Consider the following 15,779-nt stretch of genomic DNA (forward strand, 5'->3'; position numbering starts at 1 on the left):
CGATATATTGGGGGCCGATATGTTCTTTCCCCGATATATCGGAATCGGACTCTGAAGTTACCGATATTGCCAATATTTTCGTGACGTCATTCCGTATGTTGTTCTGCCTTCTAAGACCGCCTCCCACGCCTGCGCGGCGCATACGTGACGTCATTTCACCGCACGCTGCACACGTTCTGCCTTCTAAGACCGCCTCCCATGCCTCAGACAGCCCACTGTGCATCACAGTGCTCACGGTGCCAGCCACAGGCAGCCACCCACAGGCCCTGCCCTCAGCCACCCACCACAGGGTGCCAGCCACCAGCCATCTGACCCACAACAGAACAGGGTGCCAAGCCAGCATCCAGCCACCCACCACACAACAGGGTGCCAGCAGCCAGCCACCCACCCAACCCACAACAAGGTTCCAGCAAACCAGCCACCCAGATGACACCAAGCCAGCCACCCACCACCGTGACCACACACTGTTCCAGCAAGCCAGCCACCCACACAACAGGGTAACCCCAAGCCAGCCACACACCACAGTGTTCCAGCAAGCCAGCCAGCCACCTACCACAGTGTTCCAGCAAGACACCCACCCACCCTCCACAGTGTTCCAGCAAGCCAGCCACCCACCACAGTGTTCCAGCAAGCCAGCCACCCACAACAGGGTGACCCCAAGCCAGCCACCCACCACAGTGTTTCAGCAAGCCAGCCATCCACAACAGGGTGACACCAAGCCAGCCACACACAACAGGGTGACACCAAGCCAGCCACCCACCACAGTGTTCCAGCAAGCCAGCCACCCACCCACCACAGTGTTCCAGCAAGCCAGCCACCCACAACAGGGTGACACCAAGCCAGCCACCCACCACAGAGTGACACCAAGCCAGCCACCCACCACAGTGTTCCAGCAAGCCAGCCACCCACAACAGAGTGACTCCAAGCCAGCCATACTGCCAGGCATCATCCACTGACCCGCAACAGGGTGACAGCAGCCAGCCACCCCACAACAGGGTGCCAGCAAGCAAGCCACCCACACTGCCAGGCGTCAGCCACCGACCCACAACAGGGTGTCAGCAACTCAGCAAGTCACCCACACTGCCAGGCGTCAGCCACCGACCCACAACAGGGTGACAGCAGCCAGCCACCCCACAACAGGGTGCCAGCAAGCAAGCCACCCACACTGCCAGGCGTCAGCCACCGACCCACAACAGGACGAGAGGATGTCAATGTACGCCCTCCCAGCAATTTAGGTGTCAGGAACGCTCCCTGTGCACACTGAAGTGCTGTCAAGATTCTGCCACCTAAGGGTTAACCTAATGCAGACTAATTCCAGTAATTGGCAACAGGCTGCCTTATTTAAACACCTCAGCAGCACTGTGTCTTTGCTGTCTGATCTGCAGCTTCTCCTGTGTTCCTGAACCTGAAACCTGTTGTATCCAGTTTGATTCCTGTTTGACCTCCTGGCTTGTCCCTCACCTCGCTTGTCTGCTACCCGCCCTGACTTCGGCTTGTTTGTGACCACTCTTCTACCTTATCTTTGTCTGTTTATCTGCCCCCGGATTCTGACCTGTTCACCTTCTGGCAGGGCAACCCCGAGGACCACGACCTGGTGCTATACACGCAGCGAAATCCATCCTCACCATCAGAGGCTCTGGTGAATACCGGTTGGCACTTAGATTCCACACCTCGGGTTAGCCTGCTTCTACTGCCTGGGTGACTCCTCTTTGTCAGGCTACCCTCTGCTCGCCTCCAGAGTCCTGACAGTATCAGACTTCTGACGCATCTACCTCAAGGAGGTAAGGTAAGGTGGGATCAGGGTGTCTCAGGATGGGAGCAGTAGTAAACAGCTTTTTCAGGACTGAGAAGGTGGTCTGGGCTTTAGGGGACCAATGGACGCGAATGTTATGCTTGGTAAGCTGTGTGATAGGTGAGATGATGGTAGAGAACCCCTTAATGAATCTCCTGTAGAAATTTGCAAATCCCACTAATTTTTGCACTCCCTTTTTGTCAGATGGAGCCGGCCAATCCAGGATAGCAGAAACTTTTTGAGGATCCATCTTAATTCCTTCAGTGGCTATGATCAGGCCCAAGAACTGGATGCTTTGCTGTTCAAATTCACATTTCTCGGCTTTATCATAGAGTTCATGTTGGCGGAGGTGGCCGAGAACGTTCCTGATGTGCTCCCGATGCTGGGTCAGAGACACAGAAAAGATTAAAATATCATCTAAATAGACAATTATGAAGGTGTCAAGCCGGTCTCTAAAAATGTTGTTTACAAAATGCTGGAATGTAGCCGGGGCATTGCAGAGGCCGGAGGGCATCACCAGGTACTCGAAATGCCCAAATCTGGTACGGAACGCCATTGTCCACTTCATGGATACGAACAAAATTGTAGGCCCCACGTAGGCCTAATTTAGTAAACAAAACAGCAGACCTTAATCTCTGAAATAGTTCTGGAACCAAGGGGAGAGGATAGTAGTTTTTAACCGTGACTTTATTCAACATTCTGTAATCCACACAGGGGCAGAGAGAGTGATCCTTTTTTTCTACAAAAAAGATTCCTGCTGGTGAAGTAGAGGGGTGGATGAAACCCTTCTTTAAGCTCTCGTCCTTGTATTCCTGAAGAACCAGCAACTCCCGTTTGGATAACGGGTAGATACGACCAAACAGAATCTCGGCCCCTGGAAGAAGCTATTGTGGACTGCAGGAAGAGAGGAAACCTGTTACAGTACCTTGTCAAATGGAAGGGTTATGGTCTAGAAGAAAACTCTTGGGAGCGTGAACGAAATGTCCATGCTATGGAACTTATCCAGGCTTTCTTTCGCAGTCACCCACAAAAGAGAAACCTACTGGGCACCCGTAGGTTGCCCTAGGGGGGGCAATGTCAGGAACACTCCCTGTGCACACTGAAATACTGTCATGAGTCTGCCAGCTAAGAGTTTACCTAGTGCAGACTAATTTCAGTAATTGGCAACAAGCTGCCTTATTTAAACACCTCAGCAGCACTGTGTCTTTGCTGTCTGATCTGCAGCTTCTCCTGTGTTCCTGAACTTGAAACCTGTTGTATCCAGTTTGATTCCTGTTTGACCTCCTGGCTTGTCCCTCACCTCACTTGTCTGCTGCCCGCCCTGACCTTGGCTTGTTTGTGACCACTCTTCTGCCTTATCCTTGTCTGTTTATCTGCCACTGGATTCGGACCTGTTCACCTCCTGGCAGGGCAACCCCAAGGACGCAGCGAAATCCATCCTCCCCATCAGATGCTCTGTTGAAGACCAGTTGGCACTTCGATTCCGCACCTCAGGTTAGCCTGCGTCTTCTGCCTGGGTGACTCGTCTGTGCTCCATACCTCGATGAGCTAGAGGCTACCCTCTGCACGTCAGGCTCGCCTCCAGAGTCCTGATATTATGTCAGCGCTGTATCCGTCATTCGGCTATAGTGCGGGCATCAGCTAGTTAAAAATTTCTACAGGTTATCAGTTTAGAGTTACAGAGGAGGTCTAGTTCTAAAATAATTGCTCTCTGTCTCTGATGTTTGCTGCGATACCTCGCATGTGGCGCAAACACCATTTACATGTGAGCGTGACCTACGTATGCATTCACCACTGTGCACGAGCCGGGAGGGGGGGAGGGGTTAATTTGTTTATTTTTACACTGTCCCTTTTTTATTACTTTTATTGGTATCACAAGAAATGTAAACATCCCTTGCGATAGCAATACACCATGACAGGTCCTCTTTATGGAGAGATCTGGGGTCTATAGGACCCCAAATCTCTCTTCTACTTTTAAAAGCAAAAGATCCTAAAAAACATTTTTGATCTTCTGTTTTAAAAAATAGTATTGTTTACGTGGGTCATGTGATATAAAATCTGATCATTATAACTTATTACTAAAAGGCGGTGTCTGAATTATCAATAGAATTATTACGTAGTGCCTCCAGCTGATTACGGCAAATAATTTAATAACTAAAGAAAAAACCCAATCAATTTTGTTCAGACAATAGTATACCACAGCAATTTCCTGAGTTCTTGAAGCTTATGGTGATTTCTTACCAATATATAAATATCTCCCAATTAAATTAATAAATAAAGATAATTTATTAAAATACAAGTACTGTATAGTTATATATTTACATACAAAACTAAATTTACTGGTGATTCATATTCCATACATACAATCAAAGATATGTTGCACAGTTGCAATGTGATTACCCTATAAATTTTAGAAACCGAAAACAGAAGTAGATACACCCAGACAGAAAGTAAGATTAACCATGATTTAAAATATCAAAAACAAAATGCCTGACCGCTCTTAAGACAATTTCTCACTTTCTGTGGCCGTAGAAAGAAACTTCTCTCAAAGAGCAACATACTATTATACCCAAATACAGTATGCTCTAAATTCAATAAATCTGCTAAATTAGCATTAACCTTATACAAAACAAATTCAATTCATAAAATCGATTAATTAAGTGGGGAAAAAGTTAACATATAAATTTGCTCTACCCAATGTAAACTATCATATAGAATTTCAGACAGTACAATACAGTTCCTACTATCTTGGAAGCAAATGTGTTAAGGAAAAAAGTCTATATCTCACCACTCCTTCCAAGGGAAAAAAAAAATGTTCAAGGTGTGGTGATTCGTCTTAACAGCAAGAGATCAGCAAGGTGGGCAGTGGTCAATGGGCGTGGCCTTTTCTGGGTCATCTAGCAGTCTTTTCCAACGTCTCTCCTTTAGGTGTGTTTTTTTTTCAAGGTTTCCTCTTTTATATGGTCAGGAACTATTGATTGTATTGACCACTCCCCAACCATTATTGACTGTCTCCTCAGTGGGGGTTTCAGAAGTGGGCAGTAACTGGTCATCTCTCACCTGCCCATTGGCTAACAGTTCAGTTACATCATTGGAATTGGGATTGTCCTATAATGTGATATGGGGATTTGCTGTAAACCATATTATTAATATGAATCATATTTTTGGGGATCTAGTGATTTCCGCTTTTATAACATTCCAGTACCTTGTCCCAAGATCGCATTCTTTGCTGGTAGTATAATTATTAGTAGCTCCATTAATTATTCCTGTAGGAAACTCTTTAATCCATTTTTCCATAATCTTTTTGCAAAATTTTAATTACAATGCATTCATAGGGATAGATCATGCCCTTTGTAGTTTATAGCTTCATTGGACACTAATTATGATTTGGTGGGTGAGCCATCTCTGTTGATTAGTTATTCATTTTTTTTTCTTTAAATGATGGGAATCTCCCTTGAAGATTTATACAAATTCATCCCATGTATTACTTTTAATTAATTACTCCTGTTATGCATTATCCTTTACATAAAACAACATCAAAATTCAATATGTAGTGATAACCGGATATATATAATATATATATATATATATATATATATATATGTACATATACTATATATATGCATACACATCCAATAATTAGTCACAAACTTTTATCTAGGCTTGTATTTTCAGCTGTGTCAATACTGGATGTCCCAGGGCTAGATATTTTCATCCTTAGAACAACGAGGACAGTCTATTGCTTTGCTTCTCTGTTAATGAAGTTTCATCTTTAACTTTGAGTTTCAAGTCCTTATCACATCTTTTTATTTACAGATCTCGAAGGTGGGGACTGTTCAGTATTGTCAATTGTGACTGACTAGATACCCAAGCTTGTAGCTTAATTTGCGCTGTCAAGAGTTTGTCAACATAATTGTATGGGGGCCCAATCTCTCAAGGTTTCCTTTCCTGCCCTTAATTGAACTAATCAGCCGCCCAGATCACTTTTAGCAGAAGGTCTGGCATCTGAGGGAAAAAGGAATACCAGGGTACTGCATCTAACTGCAGCCATAACTCTGGTATTAAATGTCAAAGTAATGATGTATTTTCCCAGGTATGCAGTTGGCAAGTAGTTATAGTTTTATTGCTAGATTCTTTTTTTGTCCTGTGTGTGGCACTATAATCCTTCACAATGAAAACTCATTATTCATTTTTTTTTTCCAGGAAAAAAAGTGTCCTTTCTTAGTCTGCATTTTTATTTTAGCTCTTGTAGCTGACTGACAAATACAAACTATTAAGTATTTTTAACAACCTACCAAAAACATTAAAGCAAAATGATGTTAAAATAAACAGTTACATACAGCAGTTTTAACTTTTACCAAACATATTCTATTTCTAAACTTTTTTTTTTTTTTTAATTTTGGATATAGCAGAGGAGGGTTATAACGCCTGTCAGATTTTTTTTTTTTTTTTTACCATCTGTGTCCCATTGGGGAGATTTCCCTTCATTTCCTGTCCCATAGCCAAACAGCAAGTAAATATAGGGAATTCCTTGGGGACCCCCAGGCCACCAGAACTATTCTATGTCCCCATTGGAAGATTTCCCCTCTATTATTTTTCTGGGGACAACGCAAAATTTGTGATTTTCTTTTACTTTCATTTTCAATGATAACAGTAAACAGGACAAATAAAGAGGGTGAATATCTCTTTAATGGAGGGGGCACAGGCAGCAATGAAAACCGACAGGTGTTGTAATACAAAACAAAACGTTTTCTCTTTAGTTATACTTTAAGCAAAGATAAAAAGTGCTATCTATACTTGGCTCAACAGAGCCAATAAATCTATAAACCAATTATAATAAACACACCATTATATAAACCCCAGTATATATATGTTAAAAAGTAACAGCAAAATGTATTTTCTGTACTATCAGTTCTTTAGACTGAGAAAACTAGTTTATAAAGGAGACTACAAAATAAACTAAAACTTTTGGACTAAAATATTAAGCTAGGAAATTATGTTTTTCTGATAGAAAATGTGCAATCCCATAAACACACCCACAGTGATAAAATGGTTTCTTTAGTAAAACAGTCAGATTTTCCACTTGTTTCAGCTTTTTGTAAGGTGTATTATTGCTTAAGAGTACATTCTGACTTTTCATGCTTTGTATACATTTACTGTATGTATTTATTTATGTATGTATGTATGATGGTCAGGATTAACCACTTACCGACCGCCGCAAGTACATACACCGCGGCGGTCAGCCCCTCCTGGGCAAAGTGACGTATCGGTACGTCACTCACCCGCGAGCCAATAGGGGGCGAGCGCGCGCCGATGGGGGTTCACTGCCATCACCGCGCGAGTGACCGGCGGCTCCGATGTCCGCCGGTCACTCGCGATCTCCCGATGGAGAGGGAGAAAGGCAGGCAGCTGATGTAAACATAACCACCTGTCATTCTCCCTGGTGTAACGGCAGAGATCATACGGTCCCTGTGGTTACATATGTTTCTGTGGTTACATCAAAAGCCATGCCCCTTGACAGTTAGAAGCACGCCCCTAGGGACACACTTAACCCCTGGATCTCTAATAAAGTTAACCCCTTCCTTGCCAGTGTCATTTTTACAGTAACAGTGCATATGTATAGCACTGATTACTGTAGTAATGTCACTGGTACCCCTAAAAGTGTAAAAAATGTCAATCAAGGGTTCGATCTGTCCGCCGCAAAGTCGCAGTCCCGCAAAAAAAATCGCAGATCGCCGCCATTACTAGTTAAAAAAAAACAATAAAAATAACATAAATCTTTCCCGTAGTTAGTAAACGCAATAACTTTTGCGCAAACCAATCAAAATACGCTTATTGTGATTTTTTTCACCAAAAATATGTAGCAGAAAACAAATTGCCCTAAAATGTTAAAAAAATTAGATTTTTACATTTTTTTGGGAGGAATTTCATATAATAAAATGTGAAAAATATTGTTATTTTTTAAAAATTGTTGCTCTTTTTTTGTTTATAGCACAAAAAGTAAAAATTGCACAGGTGATCAAATACCACCAAAAGAAAGCTCTGTTTGTGGGAAAAAAAGGGCATCAATTTCATTTAAGTACAGCGTCGCACGACCGCGCAATTGTCTGTTAAAGTAACGCAGTGCCGAATCGCAAAATAGGCCCTGGTCTTTGAGCAGCCAAATCCTCCAGGGCTTAAGTGGTTAAAAATACAAATAAAAATAGGAGTTAGTATACATTCTCAATTTTCACCAGCAGGTGGAGCTTTAGAATCCCTTTACATTTTTCTGTATCTCCTTACCATCTGTATCTCCTTACCATCTGTTTAAAAAAAGGCTGTTGGTTACGGAGGTCTAGAAATCCTTTGTCACATACGACAAACTATATATACCACCAAACAAAAGGTTTGGATGTAAAAAACTATTCGGTTTTATTAATACAAAATGTTTTAAAGCAATATAAGCATTTTTTTTTGTCAATTTGCAGTATGTATAGAATTATGCATTCTTCATTAAATAACTTGTAATGTGATTTTTGTCTTTGGCGATGATTATTTATGTTTAATTTTTCTGTTATTTTTCATGTGCCGCATCCAGAAATATATCTCCTGAAAAAGCTATTTTTTTAGCGAAACATGTAGAGTAAAACTGGATTTTCTGCCTGAAATACTGTAAATGTAAAAGCTTTCCTTTAAATATTGCTTTTAAACATTTTGTATTAATAAAACCAAATCAGTTTTATACAAAACCTATTGTTTGTTGTATTAGCACCTTAAAAACCCTACATTGTGTATCTATCCATTTTTTTACATTTTTTGGAGTGTGGTGCAGTTGACTCTTGGACACTTATCTCTACTATTTAATACAATATTTATATACCATCAGTTTATGCACTTGAGACCAACTATGGTACCAGTGTTACCAACCTGCCTAAGTGAAATTCACTGATAGAGCCAAATGTTTTAACGACCGTTCAAAAAAGTACATAAAATTACTATTTTCAGTGCAAATATCAATATTTAGGCTACAATTATGTAGCTAGTGCTTTAACCCTCCTCTTATGTTAGCTTTCTGTTATTATCCATGATGTTAATGGGTCGGTTTTGACCCGTGTCTTAAATCAGCCATAAAATACCCTCTCAATTATTTATCATCCAATTTGTTTCTTACCTCTTGGTTACCTTGTTAGGCTTCTTTATCCTTGAAAAGATTGGTTTTAATATTTTTGGTGTGACCCCTTAGACCTTTCTTTTAATAGCATACCTCTCATTTTCAAATTTAAAAAATGGTAAAATAAAGTCAGCAACTCTGAAATGTATTGGTCCTATGTTTCTTCCCTTTATTTAGAGAAGCAGACAAGCAGGCAAAGAGATAGGCCCCTCTCTAACTACAGCTCACAGGGTTGAGAGGTGATTGGCTGTCAGTGTTACTAAGCAGAGAGAGTGTTTATGATTTCAGTTTTGGCACTTATTAGTGTCCTAAAATCCTATATTATAACTGGGTCAGAATTGACACTAACACCATAAACGTCTTAATTTTCACCACAGTATTTTATAATTTAGTGAAAAGGATTCTTTTTCTATTACATTGTTTAAACAGAGGTTCCTGACAAAGTAAAAAAATCTTGATGCAATAAACAAATTTATGTGATAATTATAGACATTCAAAACCTGAAAACGGGTCGGTTCTGACCCTAACATAAGAGGAGGGATAAGCAATGTGTTTAACTTATAACAAAAGGCAAAAAACATGTTTCTTCTTTTACATGAAGGTCAGGTTAATATAACCAAACAGATTTCCCCCTCACATCAGAGTCTACAGGGTTCCCCTTTATAGTACAAGGGTGAACTGATGACCCTGGGTGACCCTGATGTAAAAGAGAACACTGTGGAATGTGATGTAAAGGGGAAATCTGTGGAGTCTGATGTAAAGGGAAATTCTGATGTAAGGGGTCTCTGGTCACCAGAGACACACATACACTTCCACAGAGCTCCACTTTACATCAGAGTACACCTTTACATCGGACCTTTACATCGGTTCAGTGGAACCCTAGGGCTCCCAATGAGGTTGCTAGGGGTTTCTTGAACAATAGGCAATTTCTGCCTCTCAGATAAGTTTCCAATGACACCATTGTTTCCTTTAGCTATCTGTAAGGGGGTAATTCCTCCCAATGAGGACAAGAGTAAGAAGCATTCTTCCCACTGACTGTCACACTAATGTGTCATGAGTTGTGGGTTTTTAATTTTAAGCAGGAGTTCGCCAAGGCCAGAAATTTATTTTAAGGGTTCCTCTGTGTTGAAAAGGTTGAGAAAAGCTGCCTTAGTGTATTATTCACTCCCTGTACCCCTCCCCCAGACTTTGTGTGGCCTAGCTGGCTGAGAGCTGCCACTGATCTGACCTAAGTGACCTCCTCCCCACTCTTCCATGCAGTCAGACACGGTCCACTCCACAAAGTCCGGGCAGCTCGGCAATAGATGTGTGTCTAATGCTAATGCTGAAGTGAGTGGCCTCTCACCACTCCCCCCCCCCCCTTCCCAGCTAGAACAGTGCCTACTGCCCAGCTGAATATTAGGACAGTGAGTCCTCCCCTGTTCATTATCCCCATCCTATTACATGCTCTGCAGCACAATCTCAGCAAATTTAATTTGTAGTTTTCTTTGGCAGAATAAAAATCTATACTTGGCAACATAAAAAGCATTCAGTGTAGATTTAGGATGGCAGAGAGATTGGGGGAGGAGCTCTGACGTGAGCTGAGGCTCAGGCTGGAGTAGGCGAGCCAATGTCCGAGCCCCCGCTTCAGCATGATGTGTACAGCGAGCCACGCTGAAGGGAGAAGGTGTCCGGCTATCTGAATGCATAGCAGGCGGGAGTTCTGTGCTGCCGGGCCCTGGGCTTTCTGACTTTCCTCCTTTGATGCCCAGACTCTCTGACTCCCCTCCTGCCTCCACCGATACCCAGGCTTCCTGAATCACCTACTGCCTCCACCGGCAGAAGCCGTGACAGAATGAGAGCGTTTTAAAGGTCTCTTCCTCCATGAACTGGTGCTTAGTAACTGGTAAGCCTGCTTTCAGGGGGATCTAAGAGAAGGCTGACTGAGGGAGCTTATTGAAGGAGGGATATCATCGGGAGGTCATCTGAGCCATTCTAGCATATTACTCTCCTTCTGGCTTCATCCCTTGGGGGGTCCTTTGGAGAAGACTCTGCATTTGGACTAAGAAGGTAAAGACTCTAGCAGAGACAGATGGTTCCTTTATAATTGCCAACATATGTTTCACGGTCTGGAGTCAGGCTCGGAGGCCAGTAGTTATAGTAGCGGAGCAGCACCCACCTGCAAGCTAGAAAGATATTAACACCGGTCACGCTGGCTGATGACACGGGTTCACCTGAGGTGCGGAGTCTAAGTACTAATCGGTATTCACCAGAACTCCTGAAGGTGGAGATGGGCTTGGCTGCCTGTTAGTACCAGGTCGCGGCTGTCAGGATTGCCCCACCAGGAGGTGAGCAAGCAGGGGTCCTGTAGCAGATAAAGTAGGCAGGGATTCGGCAGAAGCGCAGTCAAGGAACAAGCCAAAGGTCGGTAACGAATAGTTGCAAAGATATGGACGGCAGCAGGAGAGACAAGCGAGATATTGGCTGGAGAAGGCACAATATTCTTGCAACCAGGAAGTGCAGAGACATGGCTAAAATCAAGAAGTTAATGGGAGGAGAAAAGGGTTCAAGGTAGCTAAGATTCACGGCAGGATAATTCAAGGAATTGTCCAGAGAAATGTCCAGCATTCCAGGTGGCTCAGCAAGCAGAGACACCGCCAGACACTGCAGAGGTCCCAGGTTCAAGTCCAGGTCCTGACAATATGATTGTATTGCTGATGCAATCTGCATCTGATTGCTGCACACGTAGTAGCCCTCCCCTCTATATACCTTATCTTATTGCTTCTAGCTAGTGGCTCCCCCTTTCTTACTCTATAAAATGGATATCAGCATCTCTACAAAGGAACTTTTTAGAGTGCCTCCTTTGGAATGGAGACTGGAGAAGGGACCTTATCTGGTAATTGATGTAAGCAAGATATTTGGAGCTGCATGACATAAAAAGAGAAAAGGACTGAGTTTATTACTGGCCTTTGCAGGCTGTGGCTGCATCTCTCTTAACAGTAAACTGTTAAACGCTGCTACATTGCCATTAGGTATTTATGTTTCCATTCTTCCAGTCCGCAGCTGAGACCATCTGAAAATGAAAGGTAAATTTAAAAAAAGCCCCTAGCCAGGGGGGCTATCCAGCGTTACATGTCAGCAGAGACTGGTATGTTGGAAGAGGAGCTTGGTAGCCCTAGTCAAGGGGCCTCAGTGTGGTCAGGGACAGGAAAGCAAAGACCGATAACGGAAGAACTCCCAGCTCGGAGGACCAGTGGCCTGGGGGCATCTAGACCAAAAAGTACTGGAGGAAACTCCCAGGGGGGATCTTAATAGCAAAATGGAGGTCTAAAAGAAGGGAGCTTAGTCTCAGCAGCAGAAGGATATGCTAGCTTCGAGGAAGCTCAAGCAAGTATACCCCTCATTAAAGAAGCTTTAGCGAGGTTGCTGTCTAAAATGGAAACATCTTTGAAAACAGATATAGCTGCAGTCTGGGCAGACATTGGACAGGTACTTGGCCGAGTGGAGGAGAAGTAGGGGAGACTAGATGTACATGATTGATTATTGGAGGAAATGAGTAAACAGATGAAGTCGTTGCAGAGAGCTAATAGATCCCTACTAATTAAATTAGAGGATCAAGAGAATCAAAGTCAGATGAAAAATGTGCAAATAAAGGGGCCTACCGGAGAAGCATGGGGAGGAAGATCTGATAAAAGTAATACCTGGTCTTTTTAATCCTCTGCTGGGAAAGGAGCCCCCAGAAATTCTAAAAATTGACAGAGTGCATAGAGTGGGAGCATACCGAAGCCAGGCCGGGGACGCCCCAAGAGATGTGATTGTGAGATTCCATTATGTAGAGGAAAAAGACAATAATCATGGAAAAAGCCCGAAATTCAGCTGGAATTACTTTTGAAGAAGCGAATCTACAGTTATATGCCGAACTTTCAGCTGAAACTTTAGCAAGAAGGAGACTCCTCAAACCGCTGACAGAGCAAATGCGGGCTTCTAACATCTTATATCGCTGGGGTTTCCCAGCCTGCCTCAAAGGGAAAATGGGATTTTTGTACTTACCGTAAAATCCATTTCTCTGAATTCATCGACGGACACAGTGCTCCATTATATAGGGGAAAGTTTCCACGCTATTGGAGGAATTAAATAAATGACTGCAGCCTACCTCAAAAATATAGATAACTATATTTAGTGAATGTGGGGTAAAGGGAGGTAAAATGGCGCTGTCAGGCTAATAAGTAGGAAATATAAATATGTCTTATAAGTGCACTGGTGATAAAAGTGAATAAAAAATCAAGATATATAAAACTTAATGTGGTGAATCCTTAAAAAGTGTAAATATGTTTAAAAAAATTAGTAAAAAAATATATATATATTATCGTGATAAATGGGTGAGTGAGAAATTTAAGATGTAAATAATAAATTATTGAAAATCTATTCAGTGTGTGATCCTAAAGGTATAAATATGATTTCATACAAAATACATTAAATCAATAAATAAAGTGATATATTAAATAACCTCAATAAATAATTAAAGTGCTAATTAATCAAATGTAAATTGTGCTAGTGAGCCAAGCAATAAATAGCTTTGTATAAATTGGTACACAAAATCAATTCATAAATAGTGTCCCAGCAATTTAAATAACATAAATAAATAAATAAATGTAAAAAGAATATATAGAAAAATTGTCCATATAAATAGCCAAAATTAACTGGTGCTACAAATGTAATTGAGTCCCAAGATGGGAAACGAAGCAGGGATTTAACAGGAAAAAATGGATTCCAGAAGTTCCAGACTGATGGGGGTGCTCAATACAGGAATAAGTGCTCCCCTCCTATTACTCCCGCACTCACCAGATGGTGGTACCCCCACAGGGGTAATCAGCGTTTGGGGTGACTCTCAGAGGTCCCTCCGAAGGCTGGCTAGTAATCCACTTAATCCCGACTTCATATACTGTATTTTTCTCCAGGGGAAAAATTGATGAGAAATACCTCCTCTTAAAGTACTCCAATATATTTGAGAGATCCGGATGAGGAAAGAAAAAAAGGGGCTCCAATAGTGAAGTATTGCAATGAAAAGGTGCTTTATTCATATAAAATTACAATACTCACATTCATTAACAGAAAAACGGTGCATGTATGTCCTAGGGACCGCAACACCCTCGTGTAGCGGTAGTTCCGGGACGCGGTGCGTTCCACCGGCCGGATGTGCGTCTCAGTCAACAGGAAGCAGAACTGACGTAACCACGCTCTACGCGTTTTGTCATCAATGGCGTCATCAGGAGCAGCGTATGGTCACGTCAGGTCCGCCCAGTGTTATACTTCCTGGTTGCCGGGCAACGTTAATTGTGAACTCCATGGCCGCCAATAGGAAAAAACCTTTTCGGCGCGTCATGAGTTGCCGGGCAAGGACATATCTAACATTTAAAAAGGATAAAACGGACATAAATTCTATTGGTTAAAATGTCAAGCGTCATCTGTTACTAAGTGGAATTGAGATGTCTATCAATAGTGAAAGAGGATACGATGTATAAATACTAACAGAACTGTTATATATTTAAAAGGCATGATGGAATATAAACGGTGGATAAATACTAAAAATTTATATAAAATTAATATAAAAACAACTTCATTTTTAATTACTGATTGGAGATATCTTAACGATAAGTAAATGGATACTAGAAATACATATAATTGGACCGGAGTCCATTAAAGGTGCATCCGTACAGTTTTAAGGTAATAAAACAAAATATATAAAAATTATTAAATTTAATTAACGGGAAGAATATTTTATAGGAAAAACATTTTATAAGATACCATAAATGGTATGCTTTAAATTTATTTTAGAGGAGGCACGTTTATATCGTATCTATAAAGTGGGAACTACATTTAGTCATTTTTATATATAAATCTGGACCAACTACAAAAATTATTTATTGTACTACAACCTTTACATTAATAGTAGATGTGATGTTTTAAATAATGCGTATTAACTTTAATTTCCTCCCAATTTTAAATGTCCTAATTTACATAAATATTTTATATTTTAATTGGCGTGTAGGATGATGAACATAATTATTAGGAAATTTATATGGAATTAATAAATTATGTGCTTTCTAAATGTGAGGGAGGATAAAAGGTGCATATCTAATATATGTATATGGTCAAGGGAGCTGTGGGATACGAAAAGTTAAAAGGGTCTTACTATAGGCTATGTATCTGATATAAAGCAGTTTAAGTCTATATCCAAGTTGAGTCCCCCCGGCTGGAGGGACTCAAGCTGGTAAATCCAGCGTGTCTCATTCTGTGAGATCTTACGAGTTTTGTTCTCTCCCCTCCAATGTTCTTTAATGGAGTCGATAGCATAAAAGACAAGACCCTTTGGGTTTTTTCCATGTACATCGCGGAAGTGCCTTGACAAGCTATGTTTCGGGAAACCTCTTTTTATGTTTCCTATATGTTCTCTGATTCTCACTAATAGAGGCCTTGTGGTTCTGCCCACATACTGCAGTTTGCACGGACATTCAATCACGTAAGTGACGTGTGTGGTATGAGCACCCCCATCAGTCTGGAACTCCTGGAATCCATTTTTTCCTGTTAAATCCCTGCTTCGTTTCCCATCTTGGGACTCAATTACATTTGTAGCACCAGTTAATTTTGGCTATTTATATGGACAATTTTTCTATATATTCTTTTTACATTTATTTATTTATTTATGTTATTTAAATTGCTGGGACACTATTTATGAATTGATTTTGTGTACCAATTTATACAAAGCTATTTATTGCTTGGCTCACTAGCACAATTTACATTTGATTAATTAGCACTTTAATTATTTATTGAGGTTATTTAATATATCACTTTATTTAT

Source organism: Pelophylax lessonae (assembly GCF_965119305.1).
Source record: "Pelophylax lessonae genome assembly, chromosome: 1".
Taxonomy (NCBI): domain Eukaryota; kingdom Metazoa; phylum Chordata; class Amphibia; order Anura; family Ranidae; genus Pelophylax; species Pelophylax lessonae.